The sequence below is a fragment of the Amblyomma maculatum genome, chromosome 5, assembly GCF_055883805.1.
Source record: "Amblyomma maculatum isolate TAMU_Amacu chromosome 5, ASM5588380v1, whole genome shotgun sequence".
NCBI lineage: Eukaryota > Metazoa > Arthropoda > Arachnida > Ixodida > Ixodidae > Amblyomma > Amblyomma maculatum.
Window position 1 is genome coordinate 96,920,584 of NC_139348.1, and position 6,132 is coordinate 96,926,715.

Consider the following 6,132-nt stretch of genomic DNA (forward strand, 5'->3'; position numbering starts at 1 on the left):
GTACAATATAGGTATATTTGTTAGGTGAGTATACATTCAATATTAAAAGGCTGTTTCCTTCAGATGAAGTAGACAGTGATGAACCCTCCATTCCCCTTAGTATTCTTCCAGCAGGCACTGAAGAAATGTATCAAGAGCCAAATAAATACATAATTTTTCTTAATCCTTTTGTTGTCTCATTTTATGAATACCTTCTAGTTGCTTACAAGTAAAAAAGGTTCATTGAGCCGTTCGACACAGAACTTTAATTGTGCATCGCTTCTTGAAGACTGACATAGTCGCATAATTATGCAGGATAAGCAGCAGGGCGCGACACTGCTTAACGAATGCGCAGGTTTACAATGGGACATGAATGGAAAAGCCTGTGATAGGACCATGTAGGGAAAGGCATTGGGTTGCCAACCTTGGAAATGCCATTGGATTATGGAGGTTGTCCTAGATGCACTGCGAGTGGAAAACCATGTAGGGAAAGGCATTGGGTTGCCAACCTTGGAAATGCCATTGGATTATGGAGGTTGTCCTAGATGCACTGCGAGTGGAAAACCATGTAGGGAAAGGCATTGGGTTGCCAACCTTGGAAATGCCATTGGATTATGGAGGTTGTCCTAGATGCACTACGAGTGGAGAACCAACAATAAACCCATAGTGGTAGTGGCGAACTGGTTGTATGATTGACCAATATTGGCTTGAAACGATGGCCCAGCAATGGAAAATATAGTAAACTCCCCAAAGGCTAGCGTGGGTCCGATATTGATGCCACTAGTTTCCACCATTGGACAATTGTCGGTCCAAGTGTCGTATGCAGCTTGGATTCCGTTTTTGGTGCTTCACAGGTGTCTGCTTGGCTAAGTGTCCCACTGGCCATTGTTAGCCTCTCTCCCCTCACGTGCATACTCAGTCTTCTTTTGCGGCCTTTAGTTTGATTGCTCTCCAGGCATATTTAAAGGCAGGCTCCACGCCTAGAAACACCGCCGTCACAACAATACCGCACTTTTATTACTCTGCACAAAAATATAAACCGATTGCTCAGAGCTGGCGGAATGCTAAGAGCTGTTGGACCAACTGCTACAACTTGATGAGCAATTACGCCATCGCCATACTTTCCAACCGGCTACAAATATCACCACCGATAATGTCACAAGTCCTGTGTACATCAACAGCCTACTTGAAGGCTCAGCAAGTAAAGATGGGCGTGCGAGTATCAGTCAAATCGCGAGATGATGCCTCCTGTTAAGACATAACCATGAGCACAGGTTTGATAACCCTTCACCACCAATCACGTAGGCGTGACTCTGGCTGTAGGAAGCATTGTGATGTATCGGTTCTGTTAACTTTTCGGTGGTGACGCTAGAGATCGCTACTGCGGTATGAGTAGCACGTGACAGTCCTGTTTCACTCATGTTTTCGTCGCCGTCTCTAGCGAACTTCCTGATCACATTGTTGGACCCCGTGCTAGCCTTCCCTTCTACCTGCCTCCGCGATGCCGATGGTGTTTCGGCGCCTATCAACAAGGCAACCGCGCGCCGCCGAGGTGGCGACAGTGACATTTTTTATTGACCAGCCTTTAGATGAAGGATCAAGCGTTAAAAGGTGTTTGGCCAGGGTGGCGATGACACGTTGTAGGGTCAGGTCTCGGGAGGAAAGCCGTATATGGGCACGTAACGAGTGGAGGGAACGGATATGCGAGAAACTGGAAAGCTGTGTCGGACATTGTGAGACAATATTTCATGGTATGTGAAGGGAAGAGATACTAGGGTGTTTCTGCTCGTGTGTCCACTAATTGTTAAAAAAGAGAGCAGAAAACAACTTTTCACTTCAAATGATAGCCGTGCATCACTGGCGCTACCGCCGCGTTCTCGGTCTAACAAGCGGTGATACAGAGATACGTCGATGCAGTGAGGACTGTACCATTTCCGGACGGTGTTCGATATCTACAACTGCACTCAGTGCCAGTCACCAATTTGTAAAACATGATGTATGGACGAGTGTTTCGACTCAATGCGAGAGAAACTTCACAATAGATAGTTGCTTATAATCTATCAAATTTAATGCCTGCGTGCAGCGCCTATGGAAGGGAGAATTCGTCTTTTAAAATAATACTTGGAGCCCAGCCACAAAAATGGATCAATAATAAATGACTGCAACTGCTGACGCGATGCCGTTCGTCTATGCAGCCCGCTATTGATCGAATCTGCGCAGAAAAGGGGTATTCAGCCGAGCCGGCGAGAGGCTCGAAACGTAATGTGCGGTTCGCACGGGTGACCTTGTGAGGCCGCGAAGAAGGCAACAAAGCAGAAACAACCTTTTTCAAGGCACTCGGAAATTAATCACCCCTACGTGAAATGTTGGCGTTATTTCGTAACACATTCACCTTTAAAAGGCTTCATTTCGTTCCAGCGAACGCCAGACACAGTGAACGCCATTATTTGTGCGCACACAGTTTTGCTGTAATCATTGATGTTGGGTTCCTTTTATGTTTTTACTTTGGCGTGATGTGGTCGCCTGAAGTGCCTCCCCTTCCTGTTTAGAACGTTCGCATGCTCCAATAGAAAGAGAGTAATTCACAATAACTGCAACAATAACAGCGCGCAGCACAGTTTCACAAGCCATTTCATCAATTTCGTGCGGTTCGGCATAAAATTACATTTGTTGAAAGGAGAATGGCACCGGTTCTCTGCTAGCGGACATACTGTGAAGAAACTCGTCGCAAATAGGAAGCACTATGTATCTTCTCGTTTCGATAATCCTACCTCTTTTGATGACAGCGGCCTGCGGGTTCTCTGTAACACCCATCGCAGTTCGTAGATGTCCTGGAGAACTGAATTCATCCCTGATGGAATACTGCATTTCGTTTCCTGACGACGTGGCGATTCTGCTTTGCACCAACGAGCAGAAAACCTTTGAGCTCCCGATATCTATACTGATTCCAAAGGCCGTCACGCTGTGGACTTCTCCAAGTCAGCGCTTTTACCAACTAGTGCGAGAAAACAGGGCTCACAACGTGAGGACGGTAGTTATTCTGCTCACCGCCCCTGGGGATCAGGCGTTATGCACTACGCACATACAAAAACATCCGTTTTGGATGTACATGACCGACTGGATCATTTTGCCAGTTAGTAACGCCAAGGGTAAATTCAGGAACATCGCCGTGGTACCCACGATAGGATTCGCATTTGGAAGCCACATTGCATATGCCCAGTCTTCGCCGAAGGAAGGAATCATCCACTTGTCTTTGGATGGAGCGAGAGCGTTGTCTGCGAAGTATGACTTTCCGGAGATATTTCGTGACAAGACATTTGGAACTGCATTGGCAGGGCAGCGGATCGTGTTCGCCTGCATATCTGAAATTTCAACATATCACAACTGTGCAGCCGGCGCGTTGAATGGAATACAGGAAGCACTTGTCGCTTTGAACGCGACATTAGAGTTCATAAATTACGCAGACAGGGACGTCGCTGTTCGCGTTCTCCTCAATGGTACAGCGGAAGTGCTAATGGCACTCGCGAAAGCGGACGAAGAGTCTTCAGCATTTGTCGCTTTTCCTCGGCCAGTACGATTCACATACGAGACCTTCTACGTCTGGAAGGGTGGCTACAAAGCGGAATTCACCTTTTTCGAGGTAGTAAGACATTCCAAAGTAGCATTTCTAACTCTCATGTTTGCCGTTCTCACTGTGTGGCTTACACTGAGTATTGGAGACTACCTCTGCGAGCATCTACATCGAGTCGACTCAGTGATGGACACGGCGTTGTTTCTGATTGCTTCCTTCCTCGCGTCTTCGGCACCCCTCGAAACGACATGCAGTGACACCAGAGCCCGGCCAGGCAGGATAGCACGTACCATAATGTTATGTGCGTGGATCCTCGGCATTATGCCATTGTCTGTTTACTTTCGAAGTGAACTGACATCGAGACTGGCTGTAGTGGTCACGCCAGACCCTGTGGACACACTTGAAGAGCTTGAGACGGCTCTCGACAGCGAAGAAATTAAGATCTGCGTCAACGACGGAGGCTGCGTGCACTCGGAGATGGATGGTAGGCTCAAACTGCTGCGATACAGTAACAACACACTGTACGCGAAGTTGAGGGAAGCCTTTGGGCGAAAAGGCAGCGGTATCGCTGTACCTTCGGGCCATCACGAGGACTGCCTCCGGTGCGCACGCAGACCCAGTTTTGCGTGTTTTTTGTGTGGCCTGGATTATTGTCCTGCTGAAAGAGCATCTAGACAGTACATTGCATCACGAGAACCTTTGAATCTCGCCTTTGCTTCTACACCAGTGAGAAAGGACTATCGCTTGGCGCGAGCTTACGATCAACTCTTGCAGAGATTATTCGAGACAACACTGCGTCCCTACTACCAATATCAGCGGTGCGGTGCTGAGTCAAGAGACAGTGCGAGCAGCGAGGAGGAAAATGAGCATCAAATATCCCAAATTCTAGAACTCACGGCGTTCTTCTTGGCTTTCGGATGCTTGACGTGCTTTTCGTGTGCTGCACTTTGTTTCGAATTGATTGTTGGCTATCGCAGGGAATTTATTATTCGGGGTTAAACTTTGCCAGTGACGCTCATGCTTTCTAAGTTACTCGGCTTTGGGGTACGCACACGCATTGTAGTTGAATTTGCAGCATTGATAGTGTGATTATAATTCTTTGAATTCGACAGCGTTACGGTCCCCTTTCAATGCTTAACCCGTTGTCGTAATTAGCGTCGGCATGACAAAAATCTAAAGGACACTTCAGCTTCGCCGTTAAGAATGGAACGTGATAGTGTTATCGCGCCCCGTTCGCACCGTCTACTCATTTGCTTGTCGCGCAGCCAGCCACCTTGCAAAAAACGCGCGGGCCTCAAGTTGCAGTCGTAGTTCGTCGGTAACTTCGTTGCCGATCCGAGCCGGCGTGATGAAGATCTCGGAGGCCATGCCCTGTCTATCTTATTCCGTGCACCACACGCACTTATTATATCAATGTTTTGTGTGTGTTTGTGTTGTCTTGCAAACTCATGCAATAAAGACAAAAAAAGCTGGCGTGGCGGAGGGGTTAGTGTGCTCGTCTCGCACCCCGGAGGCCCATGTTCGATTCCTGAGCTCGGCGATTTTTCCTACTTGTTCTTATTTAATAATGCTTCTGGGATTTTTCGCTCACGGCAAACAGTGCAAACTACCAAACCTAAAGGCGTTTCAACACTTTTTACCAGTTCTAAAATCTAACCCTGTTCTAGAACCTGGTCCACATCAGAAGAAAAGCCAAGCACTCACCCACACATGCGATCGATGTTCCGAGCTGCTTTCTTGTTGGCCGATTGTTGCTCCTGCTTGTTGCTTGAGATGCCACCTCCGATCACACGATGTTGTGGCTTGTAGCTTCAGATCCACCTCCAATCACCAGATGTTGTGGCTTGTAGATTCAGATCCCAACGCTGGTCACCAGTTGTCGTGACGCTGGGGCTAAGTCGACCCGGCCTTCACTTGGTAGCGTGCAGAGACTCGGGGTTGAAGAAGGACTGAATCTTCGAAGTTGGTAAAATATATACAAGCAGGTTTAATGGCACTTTGAAAAAACTTATTTACATGATTATTTACACGAAAAAGAAGGGTACATCAGCAAAATGACAAGCGTTAGGAGTTCATAGCGAGAAGCGACTGGATGAGCCGTTTACCCAGGGCTCAGAGCGACATTTCGTGCTCTGCAGCGTCCTTAAAACCCCCTATGTCCAGCCCCTCTCTGAAGATGCTGACCAACCAAAACCAGGGCGCGCCCCTCAGATATCGGCATCCAATCGAACACATCACTGCACTGATGGTCTGAAGCACTGACTGGCCCGGCATTGTTTCGTTTGGCCTGGTCACTTGTTGGCGGGAAAGCTTGGGAACGGCGAGGAGGTACATTTCTATTCTTCAGCCAAGAATCGATAGGCTGGTTCCGGCAAGTGGATTTACTTCTCAGAAACCCAAGTGCACGTGCGCGCCGCATACGGCTCCCAGCATTGTCCCTTTCCAACAATTGCAAATCTTTCCTGCATTCCCAGGAAATCCTCTAATGGCCGTAATCACCTTGCTCCTTTCTTGTCCTGTACGTCAGCGGACGTGTCACTCTGTCGTCTCCTTTAGACAGTAGGAATTCCTCACTGGACGAT